Here is a 22,461-nt window from a genome sequence, read left to right as displayed (position 1 = left end):
CACACATACTTATAAAGAAAGAAAAAGTACTCGTAGAATTATTATACAATCACTGGAATGCTAATAATATATCTCTTCTCATAATTTTAAATTAAGTGTGCAAATAAATGATCTAATTTCTTTCCATTGTATATCATCCATATGACGGCGAAGACGAATTTAACGTTTCATCAGGAACCAGTCACATTTGTTCTTTATTGTATTCCTTTTTTGCTGTTGTTCGTATATCAGGTACACGCTTTAAGAACCGTTCTTGATTTTTTAAAAGTAATTTGTAAATTTTATAAGTTATTGCTTTTATTTGGTTTCCATCCATAGTAGTGTTCTATGGATTAAATATGATTGTTTGTTGTACTTCAAAAGGTTAAGAAAGACTAATGCGAAATAATTCTAGAATATTAAGGTACGTTGTATGAAAAAGATGTTTATTGTAACGCAGTAACTACACAATGGGCTATTTGTGATGTGTTTACTACTGGTATCGAAACACGGTTTTTTAGAGTGATAAACCTTCAGAGTGGTCGCTGAGCTGCAGAAGGGGGGAAAGAACCATATATTTAAAAATAAAGTCGAATTTAAGAAATCAGTTGACTGAAAAATAAAGCTACCTGATCAAATCATGTTAAAAGTTGGTTTAAGTAATACATTGTAATATTTTGTGTGCATATTGAATAAAACTGTGCGAGATTCACATAATATTTTCATAAGAATATGCCACAACAATTTCATGGGAAAAATATTGTATATATTATAATTTCTTATCTGGCAGATAATTTGCTTATAATGAATCCAGAGAGCTTCGTAATTACTGCATTCACTGAAAATATTGACGTAGAAGGTTTAAGCACGTTCTAACCATCAAACAAAGTCTGACAACAGTTGAAAATTAATCACTGCTGTATCAGGAAGATCTAATTATTTTGAAAAATAAAACAAGTTTAACGAGCAAACATGTTACCCTCAAGCATCAAGTAACGTAATGAATGTTTATCCCTGATCCAAGACATAAAAATACGTAGGTTTTATCTGACAGTAAATGTGACTTTCATAGATTCGTCGAGCAATGTACGAGGTACTAGTTAAGTTCCAATTTGACGAGAATAATTCATTGTAGAACCAGAGAGGAAATAAATTAAGGCTACTTATTTAATTATTAGTGTGTATAAAGACAGTAAAGTCAATCTACAAAGAAAACAACATGGCCATGGTATAAAGAAATGAAGTCGCAAAGTATACTTGTTTTTGAATTTCGCGTAAAGCTACACGAGGGCTATCTGCGCTAGCCGTTCCTAATTTAGCAGTGTAAGACTAGAGGAAAGGCAGCTAGTCATCACCACCCACCGCTAACTCTTGAGCTTTTGTTTGTTTGTTTTGGAATTTCGCACAAAGCTACTCGAGGGCTATCTGTGCTAGCCGTCCCTAATTTAGCAGTGTAAGACTAGAGGGAAGGTAGCTAGTCATCACCACCCACCGCCAACTCTTGTACCAACGAATAGTGGGATTGACCGTCACATTATAACACCCCCACGGCTGGGAGGGCGAGCATGTTTGGCGCGACTCGGGCGCAAACCCGCGACCCTCAGATTACGAAGCGCACGCCTTAACGCGCCAGGCCATGCCGGACTCACTCTTGAGCTACTATTTTACCAACGAATAGTAGAATTAACTGGGACATTATAACGTGAAAGTGCAAGAATGTTTGGTGCGATAGGGATTCGAACCTGTGACCTTTAAGATTACGAGTCAAGCGCCTTAATTACCTAGCCTAGACCAAATAGAAAATATTTAAATATATTAATCATATTGTTCACAAATAGAACTTACCGTTTTAAAAAACAACAACTTAGATTTCAAAAAAAGTATTTTTGTACTTTCTATGTGTATTTGCTGAAAGCAATTATTGAGTCAGTTTTCAAGCGTATTATATAAAATGTTTTAGAATGAGCAAAAAAAAATTCAAAGTTCAAATATTGAACTGCATCCAATTTTGGCTCGGCATGGCTAAGTGGTTAAGGCATTCGAATCGTAATTCGAGGGTCGTGAGTTCGAATACCCGTCACACAAAATATGCTTGCCCTTTTAGTCGTGGGAGCTTTATAATGTGACAGTCAATCCAACTATTTGTTGGTAAAAGAGTAGCTCAAGATTTGGCGGTGGGTGGTGATGACTAGCTGCCTTCCTTCTAGTGCTACACTGCTAAATTGGTGACGGCTAGCGCAGATAGCCCTCATGTAGCTTTGCGCGAAATTCAAAACAAACATTCAATTTTATAATATTTAATTTAAAAATTATTGTAGAAAAACTAATATTTAAACGTTTATATAATCTTTACCGTTACTGGAAGCAATATCTAGATGAAGGATTTTAACCGTATCTTATTTTTATAAAATGTTAATAACCAAGACGTTTCGTCAATTAAGATAAAACTGCTTTTTTATTTACAATTGGAGAAAAATACAAATGTAATTAAATCCCATTTTAACTTTTATAGTAGTAAACTCGAGAAATTTATTAATCTTTGTAAATCTAATATTCCACATTAAAGCTATTACAGCGGCCGACTTTCGATAGATTAATTACTTCTGCGATCTGTACAGTCAGATAGAAGAACAAAGAAATTGACTTTAATCCCTCTAATATTTAAGAAGCAACACTTAAAAATCATAAAACTATCCGTTGATCCGTTGAGCTGAGTAAAAAAAACTGGTCCGGCGTGGCATGGCCAGGAAGTTAATGCGCTAGAGTCGTAATCTGAGGATCGCGAGTTTGAATCCCCGCCACACCAAACATTCTCGCCTTTTCAGCCGTGAGAGCGTTATAATGTGACAGTCAGTCCTACTATTTGTTGGTAAAAGAGTAGCCCAAGACTTGGCGATGGGTGGTAATGACTAGCTACCTTCCCTCTAATCTTACAGTGGTATATTAGGGACGGCTAACGCAGATAGCACTCGTGTAGCTCTGCGCGAAATTCAAAAAGAAACAAACAAAAAAAATGTCCTGCTGTTATAAGATCCAATTTAGATTCCCTTTCTTAGAATGTGTTTTATCAGTTTTTTGTGTTTTACCAGAGTAAGCGAAAGTCAAATTTTTATGCTAACGTATCAGGTGTATTTAGTTAAAGTAAACTAAATAAAATTTTATTATCAACGGGCCTTACGTTATAAGTAAATTATTGTTTTCTGGCCGATTGAAAGAAACTGTTGCAAAGCTAACAATGAAAGTTGTATAGTGCATTGAAGCGTTAAGAGAATTGTTTATTTGTCTGTTTGTTTTGAATTTCGCGCAAAACTACACCAGGGCTATCTGTGCTAGCCGTCCCTAACTTAGCGGTGTAAGACTAGAGGGAAGGCAGCCAGTCATCACCACCCATCGCCAACACTTGGGTTACAATTTTACCACAGAATTGTTGGATTGACAGCCACATTATAATGCCCCCACGGCTGAAAGGACGAGGATGTTTGGTGTGACGGAACTTCTATCACGCGACCCTCAGATTACGAGTCGAACGTCTTAACCCACCTGGCCATGCCGGGGGGTTCGTTAAGAGAAAAACTACACATCATCTTATAAATAATAGAAACGTTAGAATTTATGCAAAAACCAAACAAGCAACAAAAAGATTAGATTTTACATTTTAGAAACAATATATTTATGTCCATTATTTCCCGCCTACATGTAGAAGTACGTAACAGGAAAGGGAAAACCATACTGACCACATGGACCTAGTACCTTTCTACAACAGATGTTATAATAGTTACAGGTACAAAACACAAATCACAGTCTGTTGTTTGTGGTTCCATGTTTAATTTTTCAAAACTCTTCAACTATATGTATAAGTACTTATATACTTCTGCATAAAGTATAAAAAAGAAGGTACATTTTAATGTACGAAATGAAGCCAGTGTCTTTTAAGTTAAAGTTACAGAAATATGTAAATTAAACTATATTAAATTCAGTATATGCAGCATACCTTTATAAAAAAATTACAATGCGTTAAGAACTGTTCTAATGCAAATAATCACATAACGGATATACTTGTATTGGAAATTATAAATTCCCCATCTGTACACAGTTTCATGATCTGAATATTTTGCCTAGGGAGGGCTATCACATACACTTTCCTACAAATGATCAATTTTCGGCGCCATCTCATTAGCTACAAAACAACTAACAGTGTCAAAATGTAGTTTTGATACATGTCATTTCGCTGTGTCTTTGTATAGGCCGTAGTTGTCATGTGACTTGATGATTTGCATATTAAAAATAATATAATATTACACACACAACCCCCTCTATAATGCTTCTTAAAATGATCAATTCTGGGCACCATTTACACTTACAAATCATCACAATTAGATTTTGCAATAAGAGGATTAGACTTTAGTGATGGTTGCGTTTGAGTTAAGCAATAATACCATATGCATAATTTAATTAAACTATAGCTGAAGAACTTTGTTCTACATTTTCAGCTTTCAACTTAAAATAAAACTTTAAACAATGACGGCAAGACATGATTAATTACCGAAAATATCACTGATGTGATTTCACGACGTAGCTTTATTTATCAATCACACTATGATAACAGGCAGCTTATTGGATAATTCGTATCTGTCAATTTTCGCTAATAATTTCATAATAAATGAATGTATAATAAAATGGAATAAAAATTTTTCTCTGCCTAATTATTTACGTTCATCAACCTATAGGTTCATGATAAAAAAATCAGCAGAAACTTTACAAAGAAGAACAATTTTAGGAACAAAATGTGTTTCTCAGATTTTATGAGAACGTGGTTTTAACCACGATTGTAAAGACAGTATGACTTTGAGATCAGTAAACAAGCAGCGCCAGTTATAATCATAATAATATTATGAAAATAATTTCCGAAGAACAAACTACAATGCATAATGTTTATTATAACAAAATCTTTTGAAATACGTTATTACTTACGTTCATAAGTGCATATGATTTTATTGCGCAGACTTGCTTAAAACAGCATAGGACCAACTACAGTCTTAAAAAAGAGACTGAAACTTTGATATTATAAAGCCTTTAGCGTCAACACAACAATGATTGTAGACATAAAAATATTCTTGATTATGTAAAACTAAAATTATTATTTGTAATCAAAACACTAACTATAATTATACCTCCTTTCATGTAACAGCTGTAAGCTTTTAGAGCTACACCACTAAACTGTAGCGTTCGATTCCCGCGGTGGACAGAGTACGAATAGCCCATTGTGTGCCTTTTGTCTAAGAAAACAACAAACTATTAGCTGGTCTCCCGAAGGTTTGTGGTAAGTGTAAGGGTTTATTACACTAAATATCGTGTTGGGTAGGTCACAAATAATGAACTGTATAGCTTTATGCTTAAAGTCAAACAAACATACAGTGATAATCACGCTATTATTTAATGTTCTAAACTAGTAACAAAATAAATAGTAATAAAGTCGTATAAATATGCTATTTATTTACCAGGGACATTTGTGCTATATATATTAAAACAAAATATTTAAACTGCACGTGGACAACATGACAGAACAAAGTACTAAAGTGTTGACATCAAAACATGTAGCAAAAATTTCTTACCATAATTGTAGAAAAATATTACAGACTCGTGAGTTTCACGATTGTATAAAATATACAAATATTTCACGAAGAAACTTCAAGTCTTTTTTCATCATCTTGCTTGTATAACAACGAGTTTAATTAATGTCTATTATATGAACTCAGTTCTCTTACACCAGCACTCTTTTATATCAAGATTCACACGTAATGTGAATTGCTTAAAACAAAACGGAATTCCTACTAAGTCCACCGAATGCGTAAAAATATGCAAGTTTTACTTAATAAAGAATATGTAAAATGTTATTTAAGCCTACTAGCATACATATATATATATTCGACTTTATATATCGAGTCATTACTTACTTAGAGAAAATATAATTAAATTAATTAATAGTACATTGATTCCTATTCTGTTACTGTTTGCTTTACAATTCCCATTGCTAATAAAATAGCTAAAATTTAGCTTTCTGAAACACTTGTACACTATTTTATCAGAGAAATGTAACTTCAACGGAAAAAATATTTCGAGTGTATTTTAAATCCTTGGTTTGAAAAATTTCAAACAGCTAGCAAAGCCTGATAAAAAAGTTTATATATATATTTATAGTTTTAAAGTGGCATGTTCCTACTAAAAATGGCTAAAATTAAGTGCAACATAGCCGTTATGATTAAACTGAAGATTCCGTATTAATTTATATAATTGCATTGAATAAAACACAAACAAACAACCTGCGTCATCTTTTGAGAGAAATTAAACATTACTGAATTTTTAATTCTATCAATTTTTATTGGTTACATTTTGTAAATTCAGAATTTTAGTTATTAAGAAAAAACAAAACAACAGTCATACGCTATATACTTCTACCAATTTGTTGCGCCAGTTGCAGTGTAAAGTTCTATAAGGATAAGAAACCGATTATTTCTCTTAATATTTTTACTTAAGAAAATTTTTGTTTGGTTTCCAAGTTTGATTGATTGTTGACACTTAATTATATATACGCTTTTACAGATTTTTATAATAGTATTATAGCAGCAAAGTAGGTGCCACCTACAAAGATGATATTAATCAGTTCTAGCGTGTTATTGACGTGTTGTTAGTATCCTTCAGGGATTTATACCAGTACAATTAGGGCATGAAATATGTAGAACTTCTACAAATATCTGTTCCAGTACAATTATAACATAATATATTGTTGTTGTTTTTTTTCTCAAGAAGATTGCTTTGTTAACACACATGAAACAAACTTTATTATTCTATTTAACTAGTTGTAACATCCGAATAAATATCATATTATGTGAACAGGAGTTTTAGAGTATGGCAAATATAACATTAATAGAGGCTCAGCGTTGTAGCTTACATGTGCTGCTTTTCCTTCAATGTTTCTAAATCCACAAGATTCAATATTACATTAAAATATGTTTACCCTGAAATATAATCCGAGAGATTTAGGAGAAAGAAATATATGGTTCTTGCAGCTGTGCTACTATTTTTATAAAAACAAAAACAAACCTTTTCTATTTTATTGCATGAGCTAGAGATAACAACTTGAAAAATAGGAGTTCGTTAAAAGAAATAGGATAATTCATTCTATAAAGTATTAAAAACATTCAAGCTTTTAGGCCTATTATTCTTACATTTTTATATATATGTATGGCAGCTCATACTAAAAGATCATCTGAGACAACCAAACATGTTAAAAAATACAACCTTAGTGATCATATTTCTTTCACACTTCACACTTTTTAAATCCACAATCCTTTCATTCGGCAGAAATAATTGTTTAGTGTTAGCTCCTGCGATTTCTCCCACTTTAACAACTAAGATTTACACTTTTTCATCATTTACCAGTATTTAAAAAAGACTTATATCAAGATGTGGAGAAAAAAACGACAGAGAGGAAAAAGTACAGAAGTGGTCTTTCCGGTGTGGACCTTTTACGGTATTCTCTAGGAAACAAAAACGACAGAGAGGAAAAAGTACAGAAGTGGTCTTTCCGGTGTGGACCTTTTACGGTATTCTCTAGGAAACCTTTTTAAGTCAGTTTACTTAACATCTGAAAGAATAATAAAAAATAAACTGAACGTAGAAGAAACCATCAGAAGAGTGAAAGTGTTTCGGTGAATTGAATTTCCATTTCAAGTTCTATTAAATCTCTGAAAAGCCTGCATAAGTAGCAATAAATTGTGTATTCGATCACTGAAGAAAACAAATAGGAGTGAAAGGTTGCAAAACTTCTAAATACTTTTAATGAAATTATTAGGCCTATGTTTAATTTTATTGTATAAATTAAACTAATTTTGAATTTCTTCTTTTTTCTTTAACGGGTTGAAACAACTATCATTGGAATATTTATCAATTAAAATAGTATAATCTAGTTTACGATTCAACATTGTATTTACACATATACATTACATATGTAAATCAGTTATTATAGTTATTTTTTTACCTGACAAAAAACACTTTGTATTTTTTATCTGCTAAGATCCTTTAAAGTTTTTGCCATTGGGGAAATTACCGACAATGAAAATATTATGTTGAAATGGGTTTTGATGTATTTATTATTATTGTTTTTGTAGTTAAAATAAATAATGCTTCTGTGTATATTTGTGCTTAATGATTGATAAAATACAGTAATTAGTCAATTTGTTATACGAGTAATACTCAGTTAATTAGACAGATCTAGAAAGTATTACACTTGTTGCACCTAGAATAGTCAGCCAATGTATGTATTGTACTCTAAATAGTTAAACAAGGCATTCTCGAAATCTGGATTGTCCTCAACTCTTATCGTATAAATAATGTTTATTGTAGAGTAATTTTGTTTCGCAGAAAAATATTCAGTTGTGCTATCTGACTTAGCTATAGCGATTAACCAATCAGGATGTGTTTATTACAATAAGGAAAGTCACCACACCAGTTTACTGTAGATAGAATAATCACATATTTTATTGTATTTAATGCTGGGGCGTATAATCAATATATTCAACTAATCCATTTTCGAAGATAGAAAATTCAATTACGCTCATTCTTTAATCTAGAGTAGATTAATTCAATGAATGTCTTATAGATATAATATTCTAGCACTCAGCTTAGGTTTATTCTTATTTCTTTTTTGATACAACACGTATATTACGGCAGTTAATCTCTACTGTAGCATGAAGTTTAGTTAAATTGGTTCTCAAAGATTTATGAGAAAGTGGTAAAAAGTTGCTATTCTATAATAGTGATTAATCACATTTAACAAGCTTTACTACAGAGTTTATTAATTAAATGTTAAAGATACTAAAACATGTGTTGTATCTGTAAACCAAAGACCCATTATTTGTGCTATTTCATCTGAATATATAATAACACTGTTCAGAAACATTTATGAAACATTATAACATGACATATTTAGATTGATAATTAGACATTAGTGTACAATGACATCTCACACATTTATTTGTTTATGTAAATATCATAAATTAGAATTTAATATGTCTCTCGTTATGAAAAATTATTCTAAGAGGACGGAAAGTATTTGAGCTTTTGACATTTAGCTAAATATCGGGTACACTAGTGAGTATAAAGTATGCAATAATTTTACATTAATTGAAATGGCCCATCAAATATTGAAAAACATAATATCGTGATTACATATTTAGTATTTTATAACACTATGTAAAGTGAACGAACTATGTTTATTTGAAATTCAGTGAAATACAAAAACTAAAGATTAGATTATACATTGAACATTAAATTTGTGTAGAAAATGATTGTTTAGAGTTTGAAACATTTATTTGTAATATTATGTATAATGTAAATACAGCAAAAATCTTGTAACGTTGACAATCATAATTACAGTAAGTAAATACAGAAATTGTATATAACCGAAACGCACCAATACAGATTTAGTGTTATGTAAAGTGAATATTAAATTTATATATAATTTGAAAAGTTTGTTTTAAATATTAAATATAATGTAAATATATAGATAGCAATAATGTATTATAATTAACTTTTATTGTAATGAAAGTTTTCTGCCTCTCCTTGTAGTAAAACTATGTGACATGTACAGCCTAAAACCCAAGTTTATTGAGCCATACAATGGTTTTGAATAACAACCACATCAGACTGTACCGAACTTGCTTTTTGCCTAAAATTGGATTTTTCTGTCTTATTTATATCTTGGCCCGGCGTTGCTAGGTGTTTTAAAGCGTTCGACTAGTAATCTGAAGGTCGCGGGTTCGAATCCCCCTCGCACCAAACATGTTCGCCCTTTCAGCTGTGGGGGTGTTACCATGTGACGGTCAATCCCACTATTCGTTATTAAAAGAGTAACTCAAGAGTTGGCGGTAAGTGGTGATGACTAGCTGCCTTCCATCTAGTCTTACACTGCTAAATTAGGGACGGCTAGCACAGATAGCCCTCGAGTAGCTTTGTGCGAAATAAAACAAAACAAATTTATATTTTATTTTTCTATATTTACTTTTCCCTCACATGTCACTACGTAACGACCTTTATATTTTCTAAAAGTTAAAGTTTTGCTAGGTTGACATACTGTCCAGAGTCCATGTGTGTATGATATATTTTCTAAGAGTGTCTTATAGATTAGACAGTCTCCATATTTTACGAAGTTTTTATAGAAGATAGATGGATATACAGAAATTCCTTCTTTTAATTAATACCTTTAATTGTAGTCAAATGAATTAGGCTCTCATTCAAATAATGGATAACGTATATGTTACAACGTAAGGTTGTCTTATTGATTTGTGAAAGTAAAATAATAGGTCTGCTCATTTGCAAGTAAGTACAAAGCTATACAATTGGCTTTCTGTATTATGCCCACCAAGTATCAACACCTAGTTTCTAGCATCGTAAGTCTACAAACATATCGGAAGCAAAATTCTATAGAAAACAAAATTGTTGTTAAAATAATGGTTTTTACTTATAACATAATTAAATATACACAGTAACACTGTCCATCCTTTCAAAATTCGTGTAAGATAAAACTATAAATTAGCACGTGTAGAATGAAACATTTTACTTAAACATATTTAGATAAAGTCAAACGTGCATGTTAAATAAGTGACCTTTTCAGAATGGTTGACATATAAAACTTCAAGACGTATGATTAAATATAGAATTAATTAGTATTTTATACTGACTGTATGAAATCTAGCCATGCTAGGCTATGCTGATCCACTTCATGTCTACCTGTTTTGGTAATCTAGCAACACGCCTAAGCAACATGCTCTCTGGTGACACTTCGTGGAACTGTGACGTAATCGTTCCTGATAACATTATGTCTCTACCCATCTCCTGTTGCGCCCCATCTAGTGACACTTTATGAAATTATAATGTCACCATCTCTACCCTTCTTCCTTTGGCTCGGCGAGTTCTCAATGAGGCGGTTTCCTTTGAACACGGAGGTGAGAGAGTAACCACTAGTATTTATAATGCACAAAAACAAGTGAGATACGTCATTTTAATGGCTTATGAAAAGAAAACAAGAATATGTTAAAGTATAGAGAAAAACCCCTCTTTTAAAATAATAGCCATGCAAGTTTGATATGTGAAATGTGCCATTTTTGTTTGATTCAACAAAATATGTTGCATATTTTACCTACTAAGTTTCACTTGTACAAAAATAGTTGGTAAGCTCAAACAGTTATAAAATATAAAGATTAGATAAAACAAATAAAAACATTACAAGATCAATGTTACTTGTTTTAATTGTATGGTTTGCCGCATATAAATTTTTTTTTGTTTTGTTTTTCGCACAAAGCCACTCGAGGGCTATCTATGCTAGCCGTCCCTAATTTAGCAGTGTAAGACTAGAGGGAAGGCAGCTAGTCATCACCACTTACCGCCAACTCTTGGGCTACTCTTTTACCAACGAATAGTGGGATTGACCGTCACATTATAACGCCCCCACGGCTGGGAGGGCGAGCATGTTTGGCGCGACAGGGACGCGAACCCGTGACCCTCAGATTACGAGTCGAACGCCTTAACACGCTTGGCCATGCCAGGCCACATATAAAAAAATAGTGGACAAGACAAGTTAGCTTATTTTAATTAGATGTAAAAGCAGTACAACTTTGATGTTGCGCGTAGTATGCATGTTGAATAGTCAATTAAGAAGTGATATCGTATCTAAAGTTTTAACACAATTAATAACTGTTATGCTGTTTTCACTGATACTTTGATATATTTCCAGCTAGCTTGAAATATCATATGTAAAGTTAATAACTGTATCTCAGGACGACTGGTATGGGTATTAACATTCACTAATAAAGCAGAGAACAACGTTCTTAGGTCTTATTCAGGTTAACATCTTTGAGAAGGTCGAAACGTTGTTCTCTGCTTTATTAGTAATTATTAATTCCCATACCAGCCGTCATGAGATATATTTTTACTTCAAGTGGGTTTCTCGTCATCACGAAAGTTAATAATTGTTATACTATTTTAATAGATGCTCTGATACATTTCCAGCTGGCTGGAAGTGTCTCAACTAAAATTAACTACATAACTAAATGTTGTAACGCTAATATCAGGTATAGTGTTTTAAAAGATATTTTTCCAGCCGACATTGCGAACCAATATGTCCTCCATCGGCGATAAATTTACATATTCAGACGTAACTTTAAAAGGTAATCGTATATCTAAATTAAATATAAGTGTTTCTTAAAGATCCATAGGAAAGAAAACTCCGATTACCTTGGTATTTGTTTCTTACTTTTATTTAGCTTGAAACGTTTTTTGTTTTTTTCACTGGCAGAAATAACACCGTAGTGACTATGTACACTAATTTACTGTCATGTGACACTGGCAGAAATAACACCGTAGTGACTATGAATACTAATTTACTGTCATGTGACACTGGCAGAAATAACACCGTAGTGACTATGAATACTAATTTACTGTCATGTGACACTGGCAGAAATAACACCGTAGGGACTATGTACACTAATTTACTGTCATGTGACATCAACGATCACAAAATTAATGTAAAAGGGTTTCCCTTCTCTACTAGTCATATTTTATTCTTTGATATAAAAACTTATTTCTGTTGTGTTATTTGTAAATATCAAAAATTACTATACTGTCAAAGTACTTTCATCTTCAGATAAAAAGTTTCCAAATTATAAGATGAACAATGCTGATATTTCTATAAGTATCTACATGACTACACCTTCAAGAAGTTAATTTATCTATATAACTTTGTGTTTTATATTTAAAAGTCAGATATTGTGAATGTACGTTTAGATTTCTGTGGTATTATACACAATTTAAGAATATACAAATTTACTCTGTTACAGAATCATTGTCAGAGATAATGTATGGTGAACATACAGCTTGTTTTATTTGCAAAGTTTATTCTGTAATGATAAACAATATACCTATGTATGTGTGATAGTTTTCAAATCTTTACTCAGATATATATATATATATATATATATATTAAAGATAATACATTAGTTTTAAGCTGTATGGTAGTGATATGTGAAACTGAGCACAATGGAAGACAGGAAGTTTAGTTTTCAAATGTATGAAGATGCTTATGTAATGTCTAAAATAAAGAAACTTGGATTACTTGTTCCTCAAGTTTGATGTATGGTAATCTACTTGAACATGTATATAGGGAAGGTATTATCACATTGAAGTGAATATCGGTATTTTATAAATTAAGAAGTTTTCCTAAATAGCATTTGGTATATCTTGAAGTTTTGTCTACAAACGTATCAGTTTGGGTATCAGAGATTTTACTTTATGTATTAAAGACAGTATAGTAGTTTATGAAGCGAATCGAATTTCATATAAAAACAACAACAACACTGAGCTCTGATTTGTAACTGATTATTTTTTATAAATATAATAACGTCTAAATAAAAGATAATTCATGTTACGGTAACAGCTTCAAAATCTACGTGGTTTGAAATATTCAAATATCAATTTAGACAAATGGTACATTCTGTGTGTAATTCTTATGATATTCATACGTCAGTGTAATAAACAAATCATATTTATCACTGGTGTTAGATAAGTCAAAACTGGGCTCAACGTACAGTAGTTGAACATTTCGTTTAAGAAACGATGTTTCAAAATATGAAATAATTAAATAATTAAATTAACAGCGAAATTTTACAAATTTAAGTACATACAGTCCGGACATTTGCTGTATGTCATGTAAATACATAGATAGTATATTATAATTGACTTTTATTTTGATAAAAGTTTTCCATAAATATATTGTAAATACGTAGATAGCAACAGTGAGTTATAATTAACTTTTATTTCAATAGAAACTTTTGGTAAATATGAAATATGTTGTAATTACGTATAGAACGATAGTGAGTTAAAATTAACTTTTATTTCAATAGAATGTTTCGGTAAATATTAAATATATTGTAATTACGTAGATAGCGACAGTGAGTTATAATTAACTTTTATTTTAATAAAAGTTTACCGTAAATATATTGTAAATGTCACACGTTGAAGTTGAATGGAATATTCACTTTTGTTTTAAGCGGATTGACTATATTAAGTAACAACGGAAATATAACAATGACTGTTCACTAACTAAAATAAAAAATTATTTAATTCATATGTATTTCAGGATATTATGCTCTTAGATAAAAAAATTGCTCAACCGTAAGACAGAAGATAGGACATTTTTTATGTTCTTAAATGATTACGCCTTCGAGATGGTTAAGACTATACATCTAACTTTGTGTGTTTATTTAAACGACAAATGATGCGAGATGTACGATAGATCGAAACCTATTATAATGGATGCAACAGCTTATCTGGACTTTAAGCATACTGGATTTATAAAACGTGGAAGAAAAGGTGTGTATTATCATAACAAATTTGATAAATACTGAAATATAATTTCTAGGTTGTTTGTTTGTTTGTTTTGAATTTCGCGCAAAACTACACGAGGGCTATCTGCGTTAGCCGTCCCTAATTTACCAGTGTAAGACTAGAGGGAAGGCAGCTAGTCATCACTACCCACCTTCAACTCGTGGGTTACACTTTTATCAACGAATAATGGGATTGATCGTCACATTATAGCGTTCCCACGGTTGAAAAGGCGAACATGCTTGGTACGACGGGGATTCGAACATGCGACCCTCAGATTACGAATCGAACGCCTTAACCATCTGGCCGTGCCAGGCTTTTCTAGGTTTTATATAACCAATTGAAATATATGTTATTTTTTTACACTTTTTCTGTCTATTTATGTCTATTAGAGTTGTTTTTCAGTCCGTTATACGAGTAAACGTTTAAATATTCTCTAATATGTAACATTTTACAAGTCTTGATTTGTATACTTTCAATTTCAAACTGTAAATAAAGTGCACAGCTGATTTAATTTTGAAATGTTTTGTATAATTTCTAAAATAAAGAATTTTTTAATTACTGTGTAAAGTGAATATTAATTACAGTTTGTTATTATAAAATTATTATGGTAACCGATGTTTTTGTTGCAAACACTGAATTATTATCAGAACGTTAATCACTTGTTCCTTGAGCTAATTATTTAATATTTTAAAATAATACAATAAGTTTTCCCTCCAAGTCTGATGTGATATTTTATAAGTTTTTACTTGCATACTGAATGTCAGATTGTAGACTATAAACTAAGTTTATGACGTATTTAGTTTTCTAAGATAAATATTATAATTACAGTCCAGCTGAATACATTTAGCGATCTGCAACGGTTAATATTAATCTTATGTATAATTTATTATCAATTTTGTATAATGGTCACAGTAACTGATGTTCTGAATGTAAAATAATATATGACAAATTCTGTTATTAAATATACTGATCACTGGTCCTTGACTAGTTAGCCAGTTATTGTGAAATAGATATGGTTCATTCTAATCTCATGGTTTTTCTAATTTTATATACTTTCTTATCCAAGATGATCAAATACTTTGGACCGTAACGCTTTATTTCTTTGGAGTGGTGTATTTTCATCAAACTCTGTTTTACTTCTTCATTGCAACACAATACTCACTTTGCAAACCACATAGACTTGATTAACTCAGAACTGACCTATGAATGAGTCAGTCTCGGAAAACAGTGTATTGGTGACATCAGTATTTTCAAGGTGTTGTAGAAGAAGGCTTTACGTTTAATCACGTGCAGCCAGGGCCTTTTCTTATGTGTGAGGTAATATTAAGCAGAATTACTTTGTTAGTCTTGTGAATATATAATAGAAACGACATTCAGAAATTTGTATGTATGTTTAGTGATAGACAATCTGAAAATTGTGGTATTTTAAATAATAATAATTAGTATGTTATTCGTTTATTACATATCTTTGTATGATTTGGTTATGCATGATTCGTGAAGCATTAAGTGTCCTGTAGGACATTGTTTGAAAGAAGCTATGAACAACTTATAAATGTATTCCATTCTCTCACAAGTTTTGTATGCATTTGAAGGTGATCAATGGTTATTTAGAAAATAAAGTCAATCAGTTATTATCTTTATTACAGATAATACATTTTAACGTAATTAAATCCAGACGTTGTTGACTTGTAGAAGTACTGTAACAGTATATATATTTTAAATCCTACCATAATAGCAATGATTAAGTATATGTAAAAGTATAGCTTTGTAAAACACGTGTAAATTATTTTGTTGTTTAACGTCCAATTCGTTAAATTGTTATCACGTAATAAACGTTTTATCGACGATGTAATTCGTTGTATAAAGTATAAATGTTAATTATTGTATGATATTGCTCTGTTTAGGCCGATTTAATTAATTATAAATTATTTACTTATTAATGATTAATTACGTTCATGTTGAACATGTATTGTTTGAGTCACAGCTGCCTAGAAATGCGTTCTCTTCTTCATGTTACTATTACACAATCATCAATCATGGACACCTGTCATGGCGACCTAGCAACGCATTCCTAACGACGCGCCACCTAGGAGCATAATTTGGAGTCATAGCTGAATAAAAACGCGCTCTAACAACAAAAATTGTAACTATGATCATGTTATCCCTTCCCTCGACATATAAGTAGCACTCACTTGCGGAGCTTTCTACTGTTGTAAGTCATAACTAAATAATTGAAATGAAATCTTAGACAAGCTAATAAACAAATACTTAAGGTACGTTTTCAGTCCAATTAATAAATAAGAAATTTGTGTAACAGGAGTAAAAGGTTCAACTTCTCTCTGTCTCTGAATTGACTTTAAAAGGTTAGAAATTTTAATAAGGTATGATCATTTTTGGTAGAAAGTTACAGCAAAATGGACGATATCGAGTCATTAAATCTTATTTAAAACCATGCATGTGTATTACTGGGAGTTACAATCAACGTAAGAATTTAATTATACAGCCATATTAAAGCTAGATGCGCTGAAAAATATTTACAAGTGACATTATTTTTGTAGTCATAAACTTTCTTCTTATATATATATTTCTTTATAATAAATGTTAAAGTATCCTCGATGTTTATCATGCACGCTAATAATAACAGCAATTAAATGAAATATTACCTTTATTTGGTTTAGCTGTACCAAATTTCTCGTGAGGTCTATCTGAAAGAGCTCCATCTTCAGCTGATACTTTAATAGCGTAAGCCTGCTTAATTTCTCTGTCGAACTCAATCTTTGTGTAAATTATACCTAATTCCTTGTCAATAGTGAAGAATCTATCGTCTCCTTCTTCAATTTTATAGGTTACCTGAAGTATACAAAAATAGCATAAAATTTAATTATCGTAGTAATAGATAAAAGGCATAATCGTTAGAACGGTTAAACTGTGTAAATCATTCACATAGACTCCTAATAAATACAAAGGTAAAAACTGTCGAATTTAAATTACACAAATAATTTAGACTCAAACCTGTTTCAAAACGACGACTCGTTGCAAAAGAAACGTTGGTTATTTTCATATACCTAAATTTTATGTCTTTTATTCGCGTGCTTTTAATCGTCATTGTTTATGCCAAAGAGCTTCGTTGAGTTTGTTTGAAGTTAAGCACAAAGTTACACGAGGGGCTACCGGTGCACTGCCCTACATGGGTATCGAAACTCAGGTTTTAGCGTTGTAAGTTCGCAGACATACCGTTATGCCAATGGGAGACGTTTAATGTGCACTGTCCTATAACACCACAAAAATACAACGTTTATAACACTAAGTTTAAAGACAATTACTTGAGTAACAGAAGACACGTTAATTATTTATCTTCTGATAGCTAATAAATAATGCAATATCGTCACATTTCAAAATAAAAATTTCAACATGCTCATAAACTTGACAATTATGCCTGTAGTTTAAATACGCTTCGTACGTGAAGGGAAAGTTTACGTGCTATATAATTTATGCATATATTCAATTTCACTATTTGCTTGCTTTTGATTTTCGCGTAAAGTTACATGAGGTCATTCTGCCATCCCTAACTTATCAGTATAAGACTAAAGAGAAGGCAGCTAGTCATCACCACCCACCGCCAACTCTTGGGTTACTCTTTTACCAAGGAATAGTAGGATTGAACGTCACATTATAACATCTCCACTGCTGAAAGGGCCAGCATATTTGGTGTGTCGAAGATTCGGATCTGTGACTCGCAGATGACGAGTCGAGTACTTTAACCCACCTGGCCGTGGCGGGCCATTCCACAACTTAATTCATTTTTGATGCTCTACAGTTAACACACATAAATATAATATATAATATCAATAATTATTATTATTAAATGTTTCAAATGAGGCACCAAAGCGATTTAGGCACAAAAAATATACAAAAAGTTTAAAAACAACAACATCAACTCCAACAAAGAAACATATGACTACTGGTGATCTTTACAACAGTTGCTGTCCAAAATTTAGAAACTCACTGTTGTATAACGGTTATACGTTTAATCTATCTCAGTACAAGTGCCTAAACATTAACGTGTTTAAATACGCTTCGGGCGCAAGAACGAACTTATCCGCTAAATTAATAAAATATTACACCATTTGCATTATTAATAGTTGTAGACCCAATGCTTTGCTAATACTTAGAAAAGATTGAAAAAAGAGTTGATACCAATCCTGAAAAGGAAATAAGCGAAACAGAGAAAATTGAGGACAGTTGATTTTCAGAATTTTTGATAATTTTAAAATATTTCCATATCATTAAAACACTTTATCCAGATTTCAATAAAGGTTATGAAGATCTTTGTAAAACACGTTGACCATCCATAAAGACAAGGTGTTCATACAAAACATGTTCTGTAAAGAAATATGTTTTGTTATTAATTCCATATTTTTACACATTTTTACTTTAAATTCAAATACAAACCAAGTTCTGCTAAGTATGCTTTTGTTACATTCATGGCCAAATACATAATACAACAGCGGCATTATTTACAAGATTTACTTTTAAAATACACACTCTTGTCTTATATATATATATAGTGCTTCCCTTGAGTAATAATGCTGCATATGTGAAAAAAGAATTTTTTTCGTATTTTGACTCACATAACACAGCACACGTTTCGTATGCAGGAGGTCGAAGATTCAATGTCGTTTGTGTACCTTTTTTTTTATTTGCTCAACATTCTATCTGTATAAATTTATTACATATATAGCACGTGAAGCACGAGTTTATTCCCTCATAAAGTCGTACAATTATAGTAATCACCACTTTTCTTTCTCACGACATAAACTCGTTCCTGAATATATAACCTTCGTTAATATGATAAATGTATAAGTTACCATACATTGCTGTACCCCTGAATTATAATACAAATGGAAATTAAATATCTTATTGTATTTTATAGCAGTATATATCTACAATTTCCTTACACAATAATAAGTTATCATTCTCTTTCTATTCAATAGATGGCAGCACAAACCTTTATATGTTATGTTAAGCCCTAATTTATTACATATTCTGAGGCAAATAAAATCACTAAGATGTCCAAGTGGCACTAGAAAACTATTTGCTTCTTGAGTATTATAAATCAACTCTTAACAAAAGAACTTAAACTTTAAAAGAAAGATAAACCAACTCAATTTCAGCTCTATGAAAACGAACGTTTGTTTGGCTCAGAACACGGTTCCTCCACTTAAGTAAACACCAAAGTAAAGTGCTATAGAAATGTTTACTAACTAACTTAATCTGGTGTTAATATTACCAGTAACTTATACCTTATTGTTTGGATATGTTCCATCTTTATCAACAGCAGTCACAGTGGTCACTTTGGTCATTGGAGGCACGCCTTCTAGTACTGTTTCTTGTTCTGTCTCAATAAATAAAGGAATTTCATCGTTTACATCTTCTAGCGTGACGTAAACCGTGCATTCCGCAGCTAATATGTTATATCCATTATTCTGAAAACAGAATATTGAGAAGAGATATCATATGTGTACTTTTAAAACGTTGCCTCATCACAGTACTAGAAACTTAGTGGATTATATGTTATTTTTATAACATTTATTTTCCAATGCTACTTAGTTTGCTTGTATTCTAAAATTCACCCACGTGATTTAAATAACTAGTTTTTATAACTTAGTAAGTATTCAGGTGTTTTATTGCATCCCACTGTTATGAAAGTAAGTTAAGAGATAATATGGAAGAAACAGTCTAAACTGTTGGTAAGTACTGCTACCAGTAACGCCCACTCACCATTTTCATGCTTCAATTTAGAAACTGAACAAAAATGTATTTTCATCATGAAGTAAACCATATTTGAAACCAAGATAAAATAAATTATCAAAATTTGTACAGATAGAACTGTTAACCTTAACTAAAAACTAATTTTTTGAATGCATAACTCTTTATTGCACCTCTTGCATAAACAATGAATAATATGCTAATAAATACATTTATTTACGAACTTTAGAATGAAGTTTTATAATCTTAAATATATATATATGTATATATATTAATATTTATCCATTTGAACGTAGTTATATAGTCGATATTTTAACTGCACAAATATATTTACAAGTGCAGAGTTTGTGATCAGCTGCATACTAGGAACCCCCTGGCTTAAAACAGGTAAAAATTATATTTATTTAAAAGAAAGCGCTTGTCGTTTTAGCAGCTTGTACGACCACAATGTGTTGCAGAATTACACAACAAATATATGGATCGTCAACTACATAACGAACACCGGTAACACCATTTATTACGCAGTTGATATCACAGTGTTTCACTGTGTAATTTGGTATCCTATAGTTGTCGCATATGCTGCCAAAACGTCAAAAGCATTATCTTAATTAACTAATTCTAGCTTTTATACACTTAAAGTTTGTAAGTTTTTAATAAATTTATCTATATAAAGGAAATCAGTTTCTGAACTTAACGTTATTTAACCTGTAAGCGATATACTGTATTTTGAAGGGTTTTATATAGATATATCAGTCTTGATAGTGTATCCCAGTTAACTGCGTATAAGAGAAAAACGTATGAACATCTACATGATAAGTAAACTTATTAATCATCAACTTGAACTCTTAAGTTACAAATAATTGCATTTGTTATTTGAATAGCAAACATATTTACATTGTTGGAATGCTCTCAAACGTGGTAACTTATGACACATAGAAACTGCTATCAAGCCATTCTACACTATTCTAACATTGTTTCAAGTAGTAACTAGGGGTAAAAGTCGTGCTTCGCGTACAAAATATTTTTTTGTTCGTGATATTTTGTAATTAGGTGCAAAAACTTATAAAATTTAAAGCAGTCTGCGTCGTTAAAGTAATTACAACACTTAAGTGACCTGCCTTGATTACTCACGTGATAGGTTCAGCCGGCAAAGTTCTGAGAGAATCTAACAGCCGTATAGGAGGGGGTGGTATCTCAATGAGAGCGAGGTTTACCTATTACTCAAAACATGAAACTCACCTAACAGCCTTGGAATAAAGAAAGATTTTGGTCTGAGAGATCTCATAATAAATGACAAATTGATCAACTTATGTAGTCACAGATACAATGGTTATAATTTTCTGGTAATTAAAAAAGCTCATTGATATTTCTCCCATGTTCCTACTTAATATGATGACAGTAGGGGTACTTTAAGTGTCTATTAACAAATGAAGTAATTCACAACCAAAACCTTAACGCATAAATACTGCTGTGTGAGATGGGGTTCTGAGGGATAACAGATCCATACCCAAGTATTTTTCCCCTTGCAATGCACAGTACCACACTGCCCTTGCACATATGGTAACGTCATCAGTACTTTTGTACTCCTAATTTCAGTTTTTGTATAATTTAACTAAGTTTAAAATCTTCCTACTGTTTAAATTGTGTAAGATACCATATACTCTTAGCTACTGATATGTATAATATATCATAAGATCATCTATAAACCAAATACACAGCAAGTAGACTTTACTCTGCGTTCATATTTATAGCTCAGTCATTACGTGGTTCTGCTGATTATTCAAGTATTTCTTAAACCTTGGAATCATTATTTACTGTTTTTAAAGAATTTCGATGAATGACTTCCGTATGAATGGATCACATAATAATAACAACGCTTGACCAAATAAAAAATATACTTAACTCTCGCTAAACCTACATTATTTTGTTGAATTCGTAGTATAACTCTATTTCTTCTTATCTGTTTTGTTTATTTCTTTTTTCAGTTATAGTTAAAAAGCTCTTGCTTACCAATTATCTTGTTTTTTTATCTTTAACTTCATTTTCGGAATGTCTATAAATTATATGGAAGTATAAAAATTAAAAGGTTGTTCAGACTTCTCATTCTGAAGATTGTCTAGATGCTCAGACTTCTCATTCTGAAGCTTGTCTAGATGCTCAGACTTCTCATTCTGAAGTTTGTCTAGATGCTCAGACTTCTCATTCTGAAGCTTGTCTAGATGCTCAGACTTCTCATTCTGAAGTTTATCTACATGCTCAGACTTCTCATTCTGA

At 31.5% G+C, this 22,461-nt stretch overlaps 1 pseudogene across 1 annotated transcript in view; it reads right to left on the bottom strand.

Moving 5' to 3' along the window:
• The window catches only part of LOC143249432 (neural-cadherin-like), a 353,442-nt pseudogene that overhangs the window by 174,896 nt on the left and 156,085 nt on the right, over positions 1-22,461 (bottom strand). The window contains exons 13-14 of the transcript XR_013027781.1: positions 19,722-19,904; positions 17,082-17,268 (exon numbers count right to left, since the gene is read on the bottom strand). The product of XR_013027781.1 is annotated as a neural-cadherin-like (transcript). The remainder of the gene's footprint in view (positions 1-17,081; positions 17,269-19,721; positions 19,905-22,461) is intronic.

Source organism: Tachypleus tridentatus, chromosome 1 (assembly GCF_004210375.1).
Source record: "Tachypleus tridentatus isolate NWPU-2018 chromosome 1, ASM421037v1, whole genome shotgun sequence".
NCBI lineage: Eukaryota > Metazoa > Arthropoda > Merostomata > Xiphosura > Limulidae > Tachypleus > Tachypleus tridentatus.
This window is presented reverse-complemented; position numbering and strand designations above follow the sequence as displayed.